We start from the raw sequence: 19,673 nt of genomic DNA on the forward strand, positions 1-19,673 counted from the left end.
CTTGTTCCTATAAGACTTTGCCTTATCTTGCAATATCTCAAAATATATTAAACCTTTTCATTTCATATGGTATAGAAATTGATGGTGATGATGGTGATGATTGCAATCACTGTATATCATCCAGGTTGGCATTACTCTACGTTACCATTAGATATCTTCACAACAAGAAAATGGAATGTGCTTTGATGTAGTGATTAGTACTACTACTACTACTACTACTACTAAGAATAATAATAAGAATAATAATAATACTGCTGCTGTTTCCATTTCCCCTTTCCTAAGTAGAATACACACTAGGGATCACACAGTCAATTAGATGAAATCAATAAGAACAACTCCTCACTAAATGAAATACTTTTGTATTCTTATGTTGAAGAAATAGAAATCCTCCTTGGTGTTTCATAAGAAAATAAAAAAATTAGGGGTGGGGGAGGAAATCAGGTTATGGTCCAGTGCTAATTAGTGAACCTTTGGTGATAAGTCATTGTAATGCCATTAAAAGAATATGGGAACTATTGGAAAAGAAAGGAGATAGATCTTATTGTGGTCTGGAGTGTCTACTAGGCAGGTGTATTGAGGACAAGATGAAGCCTATGTGAGAACTGGGCATCTAGTACATGGTCAGGAGATAAAACAGAGGGAAAGAGATTGGGGTAACACAGATATCTGTACTCGGTAAGGAATGCTCAGATTTATTGTTTGACCTATGGGTTAAGCATCAATAAGATTCAGAAAGGTGAAAAGTAGAAATATCTTGACTCAATGCCATGGTTATGAAAAGAAGTTAGCCCATTCAGAAACTGGTACTGGTCAACAAGGCTTATGTATCTGTGGTGATTTTTTTATCATTTCAAAAAATAATTCAATTTAAGATTCTTTTTAGAGAACACCCCTCCCCTCAGTATTTCTATAATAGGATTTAATTTTAAAAAACATATTTTAGACTTAACATTTTCATAGGATTTTTTTTTGTAAAGAAGAGCTGTGTCTGGAGATTAATTACCCTTTGAGAAATTTTATCTAGCTTTTCCATTGGGATTAGAAGATCTCCTTTTAGTAGATTTTATTTCACTTTGAGACAATATAGAAATGGCAACAGTACCAGAGCATTGGTCATGTGGTTTCCACATTTCTCATTAATACACATATCTTTAGATCATTTTTTACTCAAAGCAAGCGAGCCAGAAAATCATTAAGTAATGTCAACATCATAAAAATGAATAGTTTTAGTAAGCTTGTGTTTCTCCCAAGGCACTGATTTGGAAAGAAAATATACATTCATATTTAAACAATGAAAATACAGAACAGTATATTTTGAAGGGGAATGATAGTGTGAGACAAATTTTTGCATGGTTTTATATGAGATGAATCTATCCCAGAAGGCCTAGTAGATGTTCCTTACTCAAAATTTTAAAGTGGATCTTTAGAAAGCCTACATGAATAGGTTTACAGGTAAAATTTGGTGTTAATATGCCTTCAAGAGCTACACTTGGAAAAAGATAGAAGCCCATAGAATGAATGTCACTTAGGGTACCACTGAGAATAGCTCAAAAATTTAATTCTGTTTTATGGTGTGTTGAGTGAAGCAATATTTATAGAATCCACAGAGGTCAGAGTTCTGTTGAATATTAATGAGACTTCATCTAATGAATTATTTTCGGTAATGCATGCCACTCTCAAGAAGGGTATTGATAAGCTAGAGAATGTCTATACCAGGGGTGGGGAACCTAAGGCCTCAAGGTGGCCTTCGATGTCCTTGGGTGCAGTTTTTTGACTGAGTCTAAGTCTTATAAAACAAATCATTTTATTATGGGGATTTGTTCTGTGAAGTTTGTATTCGGTCAAAGGGCCACACCTGAGGACCTAGAGGGCCACATGTGACCTCAAAGCCACAGGTTCCCCATCCTTGGTCAACACAAAAAGACTACAATCATCAAGGGCTTCAATACCGTAATGCCATATTGAAGGTCAGCTGAAAGAATTAAGACACTAAACCTAGACAAAAGTAGAGTTGGGGTAAGCAGGGCTGTGTGTTTGCATATGTGTGTGAACATAGTTATATTTACACATATGGAGGACTATCATGTCTAAGAGGATGTAGACTTCAGGTGTGTGGCTGCAAAGGACAAAACTAGGAGCAGTAGGTCGAAGTGCGAGAGGCATTTCTCCCAGGGAATCAACACCATTGCAATATGGTGCAAGTATTTTGCTGACATAAGCAAAGCTCCCAGATTTCAAACTCTTTCACATAACCAAAAACAGACTGAAACTGTTGTTGACTATCTAATTTTAGTATATTTATGGAACATATGCAAACACAAGCATTATTTCTGGTTGTTTCCATGAGTTTGAGTGGGATTCTGAAATGATAGAAGTTGCATTGCAAACTTTAAGGACCATGAAAAACATGAAATTTTCTGGAGGAGACCAGTTTCCAATGAAAATGAAAAAAAAAGTCTATGTCTTTTTATTATCCTTTTTGTTGGGATGCAGAATTCGAATGAATAGCTACTGTGTGACTCAAAACCAAGAAAAGGAGGAGGAAAGATAGTCGAATTTCTAAGGTGCAACATATTTGGATAGGTGTTGGGTAAAGAAGACACCCATTTGGTTATTTTTATATGGATACATATATTTTAACATCATAAAATTCTACTGCATTTGGTTCCCAGTTGTTTATTTTCTGTTTCTTTTCCAGTCCTGTTGGTTATGGTGAAAGTAAATAGCCTCCTGTGTACTCTAACACAAAGCAGATATGATTTTCAAAACTTACCCAGAGAGTACAAATGTTTTGCTCAGAATCTGGTCTGATTTTCCTGCTTAATTTGATGCTTTCAAAAATTCAAAAATGTTATTTGCCCTACTTTTATTTGAATTATTTTTTTGCATTTCTCTGTGTATGATGGGGTTGTAAGAAAGGGTAGATATCTAAGAAACATACATCCAATGCTAAGATGCAGATGATAACTATGAGGTAATTTAAAAGAAGTTTAACATTTTCAAAGGATTTAGATTAGACTCAGTGCTAGAAGGGACCTTGGAGATTCAAGTCAGTTTGCTATTAATTAAATACCTACTAAATGCAGGGCACTGGAATGTACAGATAGAAATAGAACAATCCCTCTTCTCAAGAAGTTTATATTCTATTAGGGTAAGGGAAAAATATAACAAGTGTACAGATGAGTAAAGGAAACCTTGGTGGCACAGTAGATAGAATGTTGGGCCTAGAGTAAGGAAGACTCATCTTCATGAGTTCAAATCCAGCCTCAGACACTTACTAGCTGGATAACCCTGGGTAAGTCACTTAACCCTGTTTGCCTCAGTTTCCTCATCTGTAAAATGAGCTGGAGAAGGAAATGGCAAACTTTTCCAGTATCCTTGTTAAAAAGAAAACAAATGGGGTCACAAAGAATTGGACACAACTGAAACAAATGAACAACAACAGATAAGTAAATATATAATACAGACAAAATAAGTATAAAGTCATTTTAGGGTTGAGGAAAACATTAACCACTGGGAGTATGGTGGATCAATAGAGGATTTGTAGAAGAGATGGAAAATGACCTGAGCCTTGAAGGGATCAAAGTATTCCTAAAAGGTGAAGAGAGAAGGGAGTGCATTTCAGGCATGGGCTGCTACCCAAGCAAAAGCATGGAGGTTGAAGATGAAATATAGGAGATAGACAAAATTAGCTTGGATATAGCATGTGTGTTAACTAAATTTGCTTAAATATGATAATTAACACCACCCAGTGCAGTAGATCTGCCTACTTATTATTAAGATTTGCTCTTAACATATGGTGATACATTAGAATCAGGGAAAGAATAACAGAAGAAAGTTATCACTGTCATTTTGTGAAATTTGATGAACTTTGATGAAAGTAAATGTTTTACGTTTTTTTTTAAAGTTTACGCTTGAATACAAGTGTTTATTCAGAACAGAATGCATTGGGGAACTCTCCATTTCCACACAGAGGCAATGCTTATGTTTTCCCTGGAGTAAGTAATCCATATTGCTGAATTAATTGAGCTTTAAAGGACTTTGTCAGTAAGGAATTTGATAAGGTGGAAGCAAATTAAATGTGGGTCTTCTATTAGCTCACTCGAGGAGAACTAAAATAATGACAGTGCAGTCCGTGCTACTGGGAAGTGGCAGCTCAGCTCCCAGGCCAGTTTCTCAGAGTGAGATTTTTTCTAAGTCAGGGATCATCAGCTTTACCTAGCATCACTTTGGAGATTATTGCATGGAAATCATCACAGGTACTACTTGCTGAAAACAGTATATTCTAAGAAATGGATAGAGGGTGGAATTAAGGTACCATCTTTTATGTATTTATTAAAAATAAACACTTGTAGGGTGTGTGTGTGTGTGTGTGTGTGTGTGTGTGCGCGTGTGTGTGTGAGAGAGAAACCTGGCTATGTTTAACATCCCTAGAGATCTGCTTTCCACATTACTTTCTGAATGATAGTCTCATGTGTTTATTTGCCCCAATCAACTGATTACTCTTAACCTTTCTTTTGATCCAGTCAGTTAACAGATTGCTTAGATTTAATGTCGTATAGATCAAGTGTAACTTTCTCGAAACCAAAAGCACAGTGGTATCTAGGAAATCATTCATGAGCGAGATCTCCTAAGAATATTGGCCTCCAACAAGCCAACTAATCTACCCCCATCTCTCCAAGTATAGAAAATTGTATGAGTCCATCTAACTCTGGGCCTGAAGTCAAACTAGGGAAGCTAGAAATTTGAGGGTAAACCCTATAGGAACAAACGCTATGGGAATTTTACTTGCAAAAAGGACTTTGCTACTATTTTGAGGGAGGGCTGTCATCCTGACAAGGAGAATATTGTTTATCAGCTGAAGTTGTGGGTAGCCACCATAGTCATTACAGATAGGATTCAGGCATTGCATGGCTATAGCCAACATCCTCAAATCTGTCAGGACCTGGAAATTACTAAGATGCTTAAGTACATTATGGAAACAGGAGAGATCAATGCCAAATCATCCCAGCTAAGGAGTATGCAGCTCCCACAAGTGCCTGGCTGCAGAGAGTTTTTCCTTTGCTCTAGTGCCCTCTGCTTCCCTCAGGTCTGCTTTCCTAGCATCTATTAAAAATCCCTTCTGTTTCACGCCTGTATCCACTTCCTGTGGCAAGCTGTGTCTCTGATCTTTTTGATACATCAGATTATGGGGGACCTTACATGTACATGTATTTTGGCTCCCATTTTTTAGATTGTAAGGTTTTTGAAAGCAGGGAATATGTTATTTGGTATCATGCTATAATAGGAAAAAAACTGGACTTGGAATTAGGAAATAATTAATTTTGAAACTCACCCATCATGCTAACTTTGTGATAATAGGAAAGACATTTAAGTTTTCTAATCTTCGGTTTCCTCATCTGGAAAAATGAAGACAATAGTGCTGATCTCATAAGATTGTTTTAAGAGTCAGAGGAGATGATATCCCTATTTGATGTTGTTCAGTTTTCTTGATCCCATTTCGGGTTTTCTTGGCAAAGGTACTGCAGTGGTTTGCCATTTCCTTCTCTGGCCCTTTTTACAGATGAGAAAACTGAGGCAAACAAGGTTGAGTGACTAGCTTTTAAGTGTCTGAGGCCAGATTTGAACTCAGCAAGATAAGTCGTCCTGACTCCAGGCCTGATACGCCATACACTGTGCCACCTCAATGCCTATAAATGTCCTTAAAGCACATCATGAATCTTTAAGCACTATAAAAATACCAGTTATTATAGTTGTTAAATTTCTATCCCTAGGATCTAGCACAGTGCCTTGTACATAGTATGTACCAAATAAATTTGGCTGACAAGATCTTAAGGAACATTATATTTTCACTATGGCTCCCACTGTATGGAGGACTCATATTCATTTTTCTCCTACTGATCCTCTATCAGGTATTTAAAAATTAAAAGAAGGAGATGACTTTGTTTGGATAAGTGTTAGAAAGGATTTTCTTATATTGAGTTGGACTCTACCTCTTCATTGTTTCTACTCATTTCCCTCCCAGGGCCAAGCAGATCAAATATGTTGCCTTATTTCTGTTACCTATGCTCAATCTTTAAGATGGACAAGAGATGCTAGTTGACTTCCAAGGACACTTCACACATCAGATCTCTAATCCTATGAATATCTTCACTTTCCTTTCCGTGTTACTTTTTTTTCTAGTCTTCTTTCCCTTTTCAACCATCTTTAGGCAAAGTTGGTCTTTGGTGCCCCTTCTTTTTAGCACCAAAAAAATACTGACTAGTGCCTTTGGGATGAGCAGATTCCCTCCAATGAGATTCCCCACCAAATCTAGGCAGTTCCTCACTCAAGGTTTTTCCCAATTACCCCACATCCTCATCAAAATTTATTAGTGCTGCACTTAATTCTTGAAGATCCCTGCTCTCTGCCAAGTGAAAGTGTCTGATAATGAATTAAATGTATTCATGTATTTGATAGCTAATGTATTACATGTCTCAGGTAACAATCATGATTTAAATTACAATGTCGATTTCCAGAAGGCCCTTTAAAGAAAACATACCAAACAATGTAGTAGGCTATTTACTTCATACAACATAGTCACCTACATGGACTAGCCTCACTTAGAACATCACTTATTACATAGTGAGAATAGAGTATTTCCAGATCGTAGATCTTTAGAACTAGGAGGAACTTTAAGGATAATATCATCAAGATAATAGGAGCTTAGTATTTAAAGAGGGCAGCCGGGTAGTGCAGTGGATAGAGTGGGGGGCCTGGACTTAGGAAGACTCATCTTCTTGAGTTCAAATTTGGACTCAGGCACTTATGAACTGTGTGACCCTGGGCAAGTCACTTAACCCTGTTTGCCTTGGTTTCTTCATCTGTAAAATGACCTGGAGAAGAAAATGCTAAACCACCCCAATATCTTTGCCAAGAAAACCCCAAATGGGGTCACAAAGAGTCCAATATGTCCAAACAAAAACAATTATTTAAAGATGGAAGAAGACTTAGAGACGACCTAGTCCAAATTCCTAAATTTAGAAATGAGGATACTGAGGCACAGAGGTGGGAAATGCCCAAAATCACACAACTATTTAATGGTGGAGTCAATACTGTAATTCAGGTGCTCTGGATAACATTTAATTGTCCTCAGAGTAACCAAATATTCTCCAAATCATTCGTGTGGGTTAATTAGATGAAGTTTATGTCATCATGGAGAGAGAACTCAGCTGCATTTTAGGGCGTATAGGCAAGGCCTTGCTTGCTGCCATGATCTCAGGTTCTCAGACTGTGGGAGACAATCCCCCCGCCTTGATATTCCATGTTTTCTTGAGAACTAGGCATCAGCCCTGCCAAAAAAATTAGCTCAGCAGCTTTACATTGTGCTGAATTGAAGAAGAAAGTTAAATTATTTTAGAGGGTTTTTTAGCATATAGGAAAGGAAAGATCTGGAGTTTGGCATTTTTTCCTGAAATACAGTCTAATCATCAGAGGCAGATTCAAAAATAAATGACTGAGCTATTTAGCTTGGCAAGATTGCATGCTCAGAATCCACTTTCATAAATATTTTAACTCTTCATTTCCATATTTTAAACATGGCAAACATTCATACACTATATGAATATGCCGGCTATAAATATGAGACTGTTTTTCATGTTCACTGTTCCTGAAGTCACAGCTGCTGTGGTATTTGCTGATTAGATGTCAGGCCACTGAGGCATGTCTTTCCTGCTCCCAAAGAAGGCAGCTGGCCCAAGAGGGCCTGAACCTTCACGCCTGGCTCCTCACACTCCCTCACTCACCCTGTGGTTTGTCTCACTTCCAACAGCTCTGATGTCCTTGCGTGTCTGATTCCAGTAAGCTCTGGGTCATTAACAGAAAGCTTTGCACACACAAAAAAGTTTGCTCCTTTTATTGAGGATGGAGAGCTAGAAAAGTAACATTATAGTGATGTAGTATAAAATGTCATGCTGAAATGATAATAATAACTACTAGATGTGTAGAATATCCTTTTTAGAAAGTATAATAAAAACCAAAACTAGGGTTAATCAACTAGGGCTATGCCCCAAGGTGCTAAATTTAGAGGACTCTGGCAAAATTTGCTTTCTTTCAGCAGTGTAGAAACTACAGAGCCTAGGAGAAAGTTAGCAAGAATAAATTGTTCAAGTTCGAACAGATGGCACAATGGGACTGAGTTCTTCTCATCTCACCCCTGCCTTGTACCACCTATCAGGGTCTCAGTCTCCCCTTCTGATATTAATGCCTGCCACACATTGCCTAATGCCCGGTGCCCCAGGCCAGGCCCCTGGCATACTGTAAGGTGCTTTCTCTGATCATAAATATTCCTAGTTATAATTCTAGGAAGGCCTTCCAAATTAGGAAAGGATTTGCCTTGAATGAAGATTTTAGAAACATCTAGTGCAGCTGGCAGTATGCAATGTCTAAGGTTATTCAGTCCAAATCTAACATTTACAAGGTCAGTGAATAACTCATGACCAATGCATATATCAAGGATTATAAAAATAGCTCAAATTTACATAGCTCATGAAGATTATGAAATACTTGATATATGCAGTGAGTAGAGCACTGGCTGGCCCTGGAATCAGGAGAACCTGAGTTCAAATCCCGCCTTGACACATGACATCAAATCCAGATACTTGACACATGTACCAGCTGTGTGACCTTGGGAAAGTCACTTAACCCCAATTGCCCAGCCAAAAAGCAAAAAAAAAAAAATACTTGAATTATACCATCTCTTGATCCTCACAATAGCCCTATGAGATACATAATGCAAGTATTATCATAATCTCTATTTTCTAGGTGAGAAAATTGAGGGTCCAAAAGGTGAAGTAACTTATCCAAAGTCACACAAGAAGTAACTGTGAGAAAATGGGGGGAAGGGTACTAAATAAGTCCCTGATTCAGGCAATTTATTACTCATAGGTATGAAAGGACGTGACTCCCCAACCCTCCAATCTCACAGGCATGTAAGTGGTGGCTTGGGTATACAGTGGGATGTGTACACCAGTTTAGAGCCCACATCTCTGGGTCTCTGCACTTACATATTATTGTTGTTACTGGGCAGATTCATAGAGGCAGAGGGGAAGAGAGATTTTAGAGTGAGCCAATCAGCAAATAGGCTGGGACCATGACCCCCTCCCTCAACCCACGCCTTATGGATCATAAGGGCATTGTGATTAGAAAAGTGCATGCTTAGAGTAGATGAAATTCTAACCATTACTATCATTCATTATCTAAATGTAGCTGACTCTAGCAATACTGGGTACATAGAAACCTCCCAGTCCGTAGGAGGGTCAATCAGTGGTCTGACATGGAGTCATTTCTTTCAGTTAGGGCTTAGCAAAAGGCCAATCCTCCCAGTAAATGACAGGGCCAGAACTAGAACCCGTGTCCTGATTCTACCACTTATCATTGATAGCTCACAATTACAATTGCTTTAAGGTTTGCAAAGCATTTTCCTTACAACTATATGAAGCAGGTAGTGCTGTGGTTTAGGGATGCTGCCATGGTTTAGGGATGCTGGGACCCCAAAATGTCAGGGTACAAAGTAGAGTCGCCTGGAATGAATTCCCACACTCAAGCCATCTCTTAGCCAAGTGGCAAAGTTTATTGTAATGCTTAACAAAGCAGGCAAAGATTCTTAGGGAACCTGCAACCAAAGAGGAATGATGCTAATGCTTATATGGAAAAGAGACAGGGAAAGGATGCCCAGTATGCAAATTAGGTGATGTGGGGGTGGGATTAGTACATGCAAGTAGTCTTTTCCCATTACATCTATGGTCTTACTGTTTATGAGATGTTTTCCCCATAACAACCCTAAGAATTTGATAGGTATTATTATTGTCCAAATTATAAAGATGGAGAAATTTAGACTTGCAGAAACTAAACACTTTTACCATGGTCAGAAAGAACTGGGACTCAAACCTGAGATTTCTGACAACAGCTCCAATGTTCTGCCCACTGTATGGGATACTCTTCTAAGAATACTTGTACATGTGCCCATATCTCTGATTAAAGTCCTATCCTGAGACAGGAATAGAAAATATTGGCTCATCTTGTCCATTGTAGTCAAGGAAACCTTTAATGTGAGGCACATCAGCATGTGCCTTCAGGAAAATTGTGAAGTTGGTGACATGTTATTTTCATTGCCATCCCCTAGACCTCTATAAAACCTGTGATGGCCTCATCCTCCTCTCATGCTCCCTTCAAGCACCTAGCACCCTATTCTATCAACATTTGTTCTCGCACAAGTCTCTGACATCAGTCATTTATAATTTAGTGGGGCATCAAATCACTGAGTTTCCTTCCAGGGTTATTTGTTCTTTAAACCTTATTTATCACCAGCAAATCTTAGCAAGGCTTAGTTTCTTGCCTGAGGAATTTCAAAAATAAGTAACCCAAAGCCAGAGGTATTGTTGTGTGTTGGGGGTGGGAAGAGTTAGAAGCCTCTACCTGAGTATCTGAAATACCACTAGCCATTTAGGGTAGCCTTACAGAGGCATACCTCAGATGGAGCCACTGGCCCATTGCAAAAGGATGCTGGATTCAAAGTCAGAAGACCTGGATTCAGTCCCTCTCTATGTCACATACTACTTGAGTAAACTTGGGCTAAACTCCATTTCTCTCAGTTTCCACAACTATATAATGATGGGTTTGCACTAAATGGACTAGACTAGAAGATCGCTTCCAGCCCTAAATCTTTGTTCCTATGATTCCTGCTCCCCTCCGACCTCCTCCTTACCGCCCCGCCCCCAGCTGGCTTTATCTTGCTACACAAACTCCTCAACCCCTACCCCAGGAAATGGTTCATCTTTCAGCATCCTAACAGCCATCCAGTGTCCTAGGGCTTACTTCCTCACTAGTGCGACACAATCAGAATAAAGCTCTCTCTGCATTGCTGCTTGCCCAAGTTGCAAAAAAATGCTAGTTATGGCCATGCAGCAATTTGTCGATAAAGTCAGGTCTCCATGCCTGTTGCATTACCTTCAGGGGCCTAGATGACAACTGTCATGTGTTTGTACAGCATTAGATGCAGTATATGCATCAGGATACTATGAACACTATAAATACTTAGAATGAAAAGAAAACTATCTTCTGTATGATAACCCATTTAAGATCATCAGAGAGATATATACTTTTGTTAAATGCACAATTTTTGTAGTAGATAGAGCTGCACACCCAAGACTAGTCATTGAAAAGATCTGTTCTCCGTGCTGCCTTCTGTCTCATTGAATCAGGTGCTGCTCTGGCCGATAGCTGTTAATTTAATACCTCTAAAATAAAGTTACTTTGAATACTCTTTAGAGTCTCCTGATTGAATAGCTTCACACTGAAATGACCAGGTGATTTAATATGTAAGGAGTGAAGAAACACTTTGGAAATGTGTTTGTAATGATTTAGAACCCTCATTTTCCTGCCAGCAAGCATGACTCGATACTTTTGTTCCATCCACCCACTGCTTCTCCCCAACTTCAAATTTCTTTTCTGAAGATCTTTAGAAGGGAATTGTTGAAAGCCTCGGCCATTCAAAATCCTCACGTCAACACAAATGTAGCATTCAGGTCAAGGCCTCATTTGTGCATTTCATAGCAGATACACCAGTGGGCCCAGAACTATAACACTTTATGCTGAAAAAAATCTGTAATTTTGAAACAAAAGTGCTGAACACCACAATCAGTATTAATGCCCATCCCCGGGGACAGGAGACTACAGTTTGATTAGTTTAGAATCTCTTGAAGTTTGCTCAGCTAGAAATGAACTTGACCTTTTGAGAAAATTTTGCAGTTGACAGAATGCAAATTTCAAGGATTAAAAGAGGGAACACAGACTTCTTCAACTGCTCTCTTGTGAGCATTTGAGTCGAAAACAAATGTTTCTGTACAGCCAGGCCCTACTGCCAGAGAAGAGCTTGCATTGAGGGAACAAACAGCACCAAACTTTCTCTTTTCATCATATTTCTTATAAATTTAAAAGGTAGCATGCATTCCTATTTGTGGTTATTAATGTTACTGTTGGCAGAGGCAGCATGACATAGTGGAAGGAATCCTAGACTTGGAGACTGGAAGAACTATGTTCAAAGCCCAGTGTAATGGTAATTAAGGTGGAACTTTTTTTTTTACTGTTTTCTCTTTTGGAGCACTGAGGTAATCAAGTGCCTTGGTGAGTCTGGCCTTTATTTCTTTGATTAAATCTGGAGTCTTTGATGACCTGCTTAAGAAACAAGAAAGCCGAGTTCACATAGGTTTGAGTAGCATGGTTGTGACGCCCTTTGACCCTGAACAGGGTATATAAACTCAGAGGTTAGTGCTTTGTTTGGGGCTCTCACTCACTGGAAGAGTGTTGTGTGATTTGATCAGACGAGATTCTGGGTAGCCGCTGGAGCCCCCCAGCTTTAAAAACCCAGGTGTTGATGTTTCTCGCTATGGTATACTATGTAATTCTTTGATCAGACAGAGAGAGGCCTGTCTGTTGATCTCTGTGTGTTATTTGCTCGGTTTATATAATATACGTTTGTAGTTTCCATTTGTATTTGTTCTGAAGTGCAGAGTGCTGACTTTTTCCCCTGAACTCGGTGAATGGTATATGTATGTTTAATTAAAGTAAGATTGTTAACCCCTTAAAGTTGATTTCCTTAGAAAAGCAGGTCAAAGAATCTGTGCTAGCAGCCCTCCTGTGTGCTGGTGTTGTTGGTCTTTCACCCTCACAACAGCTGCTAGTAACATTGTTGTTATACCCAGCTTGGCCACTTCATAACTATGTGATCATGGTCAAGTAATGCAACCTCTCTGAGACTCTGTTTCTTCATTTGTAAAAGGGAGATAAAAATAGCATCTACTTCACAGTATCATTGCTTAAATATGAACTGTTATTATTAATGTTATCATCATTATCATTAAATTCTTTTTTTATAGGATTCAGATGGAAATGGCCCTGGGACAAGTTACTATCTTGTCATTATTACCTTATATTTAATATTCTAAAACTCTTGCATAGGTTGATAAAATAACACTTTTTTTTCTTAGTGCAACAAAAGTAAAAGGATTCAAGTTCATCAACTGTAGGCTTATTGGAAATATCTTCAGTACAATTACAGCAGCAGACAGTACTTAATATTATTCCCACATGATTTTGCTCTGTATTAGGTCTCTATGTTTTAAAATATTTTCAGTTCACATCGCTTACAGATTATGGATATTCAGTATGGTAATATCTATTTTGAATTTGTTGTTAATTTTTTAATGGGTCAATGTTATATCTTGGAGCTTGTGAGTAACACAGTAAAGTCTATGATGATGGTCTGTTTCTAATATAGTTTATTGTTTGAGGCCTCCAGGACCTTTTGAAGTTTGTATTTGTTATATGGGAATTTCTGCATATGTATTTGTATTTATATAATCATATGCTAGTCCATGAATGATCGTGAGCTTCCAGTTTAGGTATGTGGTAGGTACCAATTTTTTATAGCATACATATATTGAGGAGATTCTGTGATTCTGTAGCATACTATTAGCTGTTGAGTCTTCTCTATTGTGTCTGACACTCCATGACCCCATTTGAAATTTTCTTGGCAGAGATACTGGAAGGGTTTGCCATTTCCTTATACACTGATCATAATGTCTAGGCCCTTTTGTGATTTTTGGTTGCAAGGACCTGGCCCTGAATGGTAACCATTTCTACTTCCATTTACACAAGCCAATCTTTATGATTCAATCATTGCTCTATATTTCTTTGTTGGCATAATGCTGAATTTGTATGAATTCCATCCATGGAAGGTCTTTCTTTTCTGTTCTTGGATCCCAGCCACCTTACAGGCTCCATCCAAAAGTAAAACTCTTCCAGTTGTATTCAATATATCTAATTGCATACATGCACAATCAACCTTTACTGTTGCTTGATGAAGTTATGTCTGTGTGTTCCAAGAATGAATCTGCTTTGATAGCTATTGACCTGTTTTCATTTTGTTCTAAGAAGGCCTATTAGACATCATCCTTCTTTTAGGTAATGAAGTTTTAATCTTTCTATAAATGTGACAGAGTGATTAGTCCTCTGTCGCATAGTTTGTTAAAATATCTTCCACATATATTTTGATCCATTACTAAAGTTTCAAAAATGCATATTAAGGCTGTTATCGTTTAAGTCTTATTTGCTTTAAAAATGCTTGCCTTCCCAGCATACCTTTATGTGTCATCTTCCTCATTAGAATATGAACTACTTGAGAGCAAAGACTATCTTGCTTGCTTATATTTATTCATATCCCCAGAAATTAGCAGTGCTTGACACATAGAAAGCACTTGACAATTACTCTATCTGACCTTTTGTGCCTATCTATATATCTAGCTAGCTTCTTTCTCTGACCTCTAGCTGCCAAAAAGTCTCTTCTGTTCCTCTTAGAAGCCTCCAGAGACAGAGATCATATCACCTTCTTTGGCCACTTATTATGACCTCAGGCAATCGTTATTATGAATAAGTTCTTCCCATCACTCATTGAACAATATAAGGAAAGATGTATCTAGTTATCACTTTGAAGGATGGAAAATATCTAGATGGAATCTTCTTTACATCAAGCCCTCAGACATTCAATGAGAAAACCCTTCTCAAATCCCACACAGCTGACTCTTCTCTCAATAAAGTAAACCCATTTCCTTTAACTATTTCATACAAATTCTATTTCACAAATACATCACAAAGTCTATTCTCTTGTTTTGTTTTTGTTTTTGTTTTTTGATTGCCAGTATATTTCAAGAGAACACTTAATCCTGAGAGTATTTTGCTTCATGGGGCTAAATTAGGGACTAAGCATTCTAAGTCACCAAGGGTATCTTAGAGAACGTAAAACACGAATCCTAGAAAAGAGGTGATGCTTGAATTTGTCTATGCCTATATATCCTTGTTATTTTTTTAGTCTTAAGTCTTTTATTAAACTGAATGTTTTCCTCATGCAGGATAGGGAAATGACAGTATGATCATCAATTTCAGGCACTTCTACTTATGCATGAGATTGTACTGAGTATCAGAGTTGTGATATTCTTTCCTTTTTTGTCAGTTGTCTTAACTCTGTTATATTCTCTCCTAAAATGAAAGCTGTTTCTGAGCTCCTGTTTATAAAATTTGCCAGGTGCATCTGTGTCCTAGGGGAACTGTACCACCATTTTACTTTACAGACAGCCAATTTTAAAACCATCTCGAGGTATTCTATTTCTCCTCCACAATTTTATCTCTAGGAACAAATAAATGCCCATGGGTTTGTTTACTGGATAAATTTTATTCCAGCTCTGAGCTACTTACTCTAAACCTCCCAAGAATTGTTCTTCTTTACAAACTTTGTGTCTCTCACTCAGTTGATTTTTGCTTTCTATCTGTCATAGCTATCAGTGAGGTATTTGGTTTGAACAGATGTGAATCTTAGCCATCTGTAAGAAAACATAATATTTTTGATGTGGTTTCAATTGATGTATACCCCCTGCCTGAGTGTTCTGAACTTGAAGAGGCAAGAAGAGAATAAAAATTCACTTCTCTCCTTTGCTTAGGGATAAAAGGAGTTTCCACATGTCTCTTCTTTGGGTGCTTACAATTTCACAAAATTTTAGATTCTTCATAATTGATATTTTCATCCATGAATGTCAGTTTGTGGATTTTTCTTCCCATATTTTATGTTACTAGTCTCTTTTTTGCAAACAGGTTTGGAGTAGGAAATGAGAGAGGAGACTAGAATTTATACGTGTGTGTGTGTGTGTGTGTGTGTAATTCTACCTTACAGTTAGCAGGAAGAGAGATTTGTATATTCTCCACTTTGCCTTACTTGGGGCTTCGCATGTAGTAGAAGATGATTACTTCAAAATTAAATTATTGCTTAAATTATTAAAATTTTATGATTCTATTAATGTTTTAACTAGGGTCTTATCTTTTATATTTAAGCCATTAGTAGCTCTAACACCTTAGAATGATAATGGAGATGATTTAGAGCAGGAAGGTTTCAAACTATTATATGGTTAAGGTGTCCTATTCAACCATTTAAGGTCACCTGTGTCAAGATATTTAAAAGAAAATTGATCACCCCTTTTGAGTGACTAAATTAATGACTGCAGAAAATACTGTACTGGCTGAGAAATCGCAACTGTTAAAGGAAGAAATGTTGAAAAGTGAAATGACACTCCTGTTAAACTAGATTATTTTTTTGCTGTGTTCTTGTGATTATTTTTATTAGTTTTCACTTTTACATAATCAGATAATCTTGGATGGAAGAAGCAGAACTCTAAAACCATTAAAAGAAGGAAAGAGAAGGTTGTATTATTTACAAATAACTGCTGGTACCCAGCATAGTGCCTAGCACATTGTTGGTGATTAATGAATACTTGTTGAATAACAGTACTAACCAAGTGGATGAATAAGGAAACTGAGGCACAGAAAAACTAAATTACTTGCCATGGATTCCAGAGCCAGCAAGTGACTGAAAACTTAAGGATTCCTGATTCCTGGTCCTGTTTTCTATCCATTTTTCCAGGAAACCTTAGAGATCATTTAGCAGTCCAACCTATTCATTTTACTGATGGAGAAATGGAGAAAAAGAAAGGGAAAATGACTTGCATAAAGTTGCATAGGTAACTGGTTGTAGAGTCAGAATCCATATCCAATTCCAACCCCCAAGTTCAAGCTCTTTCCAGTTCCCCATGACAAGCCCTCTCCCCCAGCACCTACACCAGCCGCCTTACCACTACCTGCTTCTCATGCAAGAAGACGATGATGAAGGATTATTGTTGTTCTATGACCATAGCTTCCTATGTTGCTCTACAAAAATTATATTCAGGAGATATGAAACCAGGGAGTCATCCCCAGATGTCTTATCCATAAGTAATTTTCCAGCACCTATTTTATAATTACAAAACTACTTGAGCAAAACCCCAACTTTTGGAGAAGTTTCCTACATAATTGTTTCCTCATAGATAACTTCAATGACAAAATGATCTTCGGAGCATCTAGAAAGTTTGATTGAGGTGCGAGCCTGCTAGAGTTCTCCCTGTAAATTCAAATGCAGCATGTCAAAAATGACGGCCATGTTCTGATGTTTAGCAGTAGGTCATCTGTTCCTTCAATATGGTGTCATCTTCATTTTGACCTTTGTGTTTTATCTCCCTGGGAACTCAGCATCCAGAGAAACCAATTTTTTTTCAGCCTGATATATAAGTTGGGTGTTTCTCCAAGTACTGAAATGTTAAAAATTCAGGGCCACTTTATAAGAAAAATTCAAAATCTTTTCTACACATCCATTTGCATGCACCAGTGGAAACCCACTGCAAATACAGGAGTAAGGTATCATGGGCTACATTTTTTCATGGCTAAACTTAAGCTTAAATAGTTTAAGTGGTTAATATAAAGCATCGGTCCATTGCATAAATAAGGATAAATAGCAAAAAAAAAACTTTCGGACTTTAAGAATTTTGTAAGTGACAATTATGTGACAATGACTGACAAGACTGAAAAACTCCACTTGGTTCCAGGTGGATCTGTCTGGCTTATAGGATAATTTCATAAGGAGTAGGGCTGGTATTTCCTTAGAGTATATCTTTTCTAAAACTAGAGAAAGGATCAAGAAAACACATCAACTGAATTGTGGACACTTCTGCCATAATATCAAATGCACTCTGAGATTCCATTGAAGGAAGGGGGATGTTACATAAATTGTTAGTGGGGGTTTGACTCAGAATCAGAGGTAGAACCTAAAATATACACTCTCTCTTCAACTTCTAATAGAGAGGCTGGAGAGAGTTATTGAATAAGACAAAATAATTACAAGTACAAAGTAATAATGATGATCATAATGCAAAATAAAAGAGCAGTTACAAAAGAATTAAAATTCCAGAAGATTTTATGATCATAGAATTTCAGAAATGAAATAGACATCAGAAGATAGTCTGACAGCTAGACACCCAAACAAGAATCCTCTTTACCTAATTACTGATAGTCACATAGTTCTTTACCTGAAAGCTTCTAATGATAGGGAATTAACTTAAACCACCACTCAGATCAACTCACTTCATTTTGGAAGGCTCTAACTGTTAGGAAGGTTTTGTTTTGTTTTGTTTTGTTTCACATCACAACTCTGGCTATCTCTCTTCAATTTCTACCTATTGCTTCAATTTTTACCCCCCCCTGGAGAAAACAACAGAACAAATATAAATCCTCTTCTAAAGAATGCCATTTAGGTATTGGAAGACAGTTTTCATGCCCCAGGTAATACTTTTTGCTCAAAACTAACCAAATCTAGTTCTTTCAGTTGATCCCTACATCTGGCACAGTCTTCATTCAAATCCCTTACTGTCCAATCCAGGTCTCTTTCCTCTGCATAGTACCTAGCTAACAAATGTCCATTATAAAATCTCATCCCAACAACCAAATGCATATGATCTAATCAACACAGAGTAGAGTTATATTACTTGCTTCATACTGGAGTTCTGCCTCAGTTTTCATTAATATTTGAGACTGTCATGTAGTTGTATCTCCACCATTCATACTAGAGAAGTGGTTGTTTGAATCTGCATACACATCTTTACAGTTGTCTCTCTTAAATAACTTATTATTCTTGCCTCATTATAGTGACTGCTGGGTTTCTGACTATCAGTCAATGTATTACACATCCTTCCTAGCTTTGTATTACCTTCAGCTTTAATAAACTCCTTCAACCAAAATATCTAGAGAACCTGGGCTGACAATATTCTCCTTTTCTACTAGTCTAGTTTCTTCATCAGAAAAGACTACATTTCAGTATGGCCTGACTTGTTCTTGATGGAGCCATGCTGCTTTGTAATGATCGCTATTTTTCTTTGCAGATGATTGCAAATACTCTTTTTGAAAATGAATTCCGGGAATTACAGACAAGTTGATTGGCTTATACTTTGTAAACTATGCTCTCTTTTCAAAAACAAAATTTTGACAACACTAGTCTTTCTTTCACTCATCCTTTAGAGTGCTTTCTATTCTCCTTGATCATTCAAAGGTCAGTGACTGTGGTTCAGCAGCGACTTCTGACAGTCCTTTTCAGTATGCTCAGATATATTTCATCCTGATTAGGTGACTTAAACTCACTGAGAAAAGATCTCCCCTTAGGTACCTTGAATTTAAACTCACTTTCACAAATTTTTATTTGTTTGTTTTATTTCCATTCCGTTAAACTTATGTTGACTTTTTTTTGAAAGAAAAATGTAATATAATTTTTTAGATTATTGGTGTCAAGAGGCAGGAATGATGCTAGCTCTAGATCAGGGTTCCTTAACCTGAGATCCAGGTAACATCTTTCATATATACACACACACATATATACATATATTACATAATATAATGTGTTATATATCACATATGTGTGTATGTGTGTATATATGTATATATTTCTATTTATATAAATATATGCATATATTTGTGTGTTTCTTTTGCTGTTTTTAAGCATTTAAAAACACTGAGAACAGGTTTCAGCTGACTGCCAAATGGGTCCCTAACTCAAAAAACCATTAAGAACTCTTTAACTAAATTTAATAATGTTACCCCAGGCTGTCCAAATATATTTCAAACCACTTTTCAATGTTTACTCTCTATTCCCAGAAATTTTGTCTTCAAATCTTTTTCTCACCGTTAGGGCATGCATTTTTTTTTTCCTTTCTCTGACAGACTTTTGCTCACTC

At 37.3% G+C, this 19,673-nt stretch overlaps 1 protein-coding gene across 3 annotated transcripts in view; it reads left to right on the forward strand.

Annotated features, from left to right (window-relative positions):
• The window catches only part of NRG3 (neuregulin 3), a 1,185,022-nt gene that overhangs the window by 1,079,142 nt on the left and 86,207 nt on the right, over positions 1-19,673 (forward strand). The window lies entirely within an intron of this gene.

This window comes from Trichosurus vulpecula, chromosome 8, assembly GCF_011100635.1.
Source record: "Trichosurus vulpecula isolate mTriVul1 chromosome 8, mTriVul1.pri, whole genome shotgun sequence".
Taxonomy (NCBI): Eukaryota; Metazoa; Chordata; class Mammalia; order Diprotodontia; family Phalangeridae; genus Trichosurus; species Trichosurus vulpecula.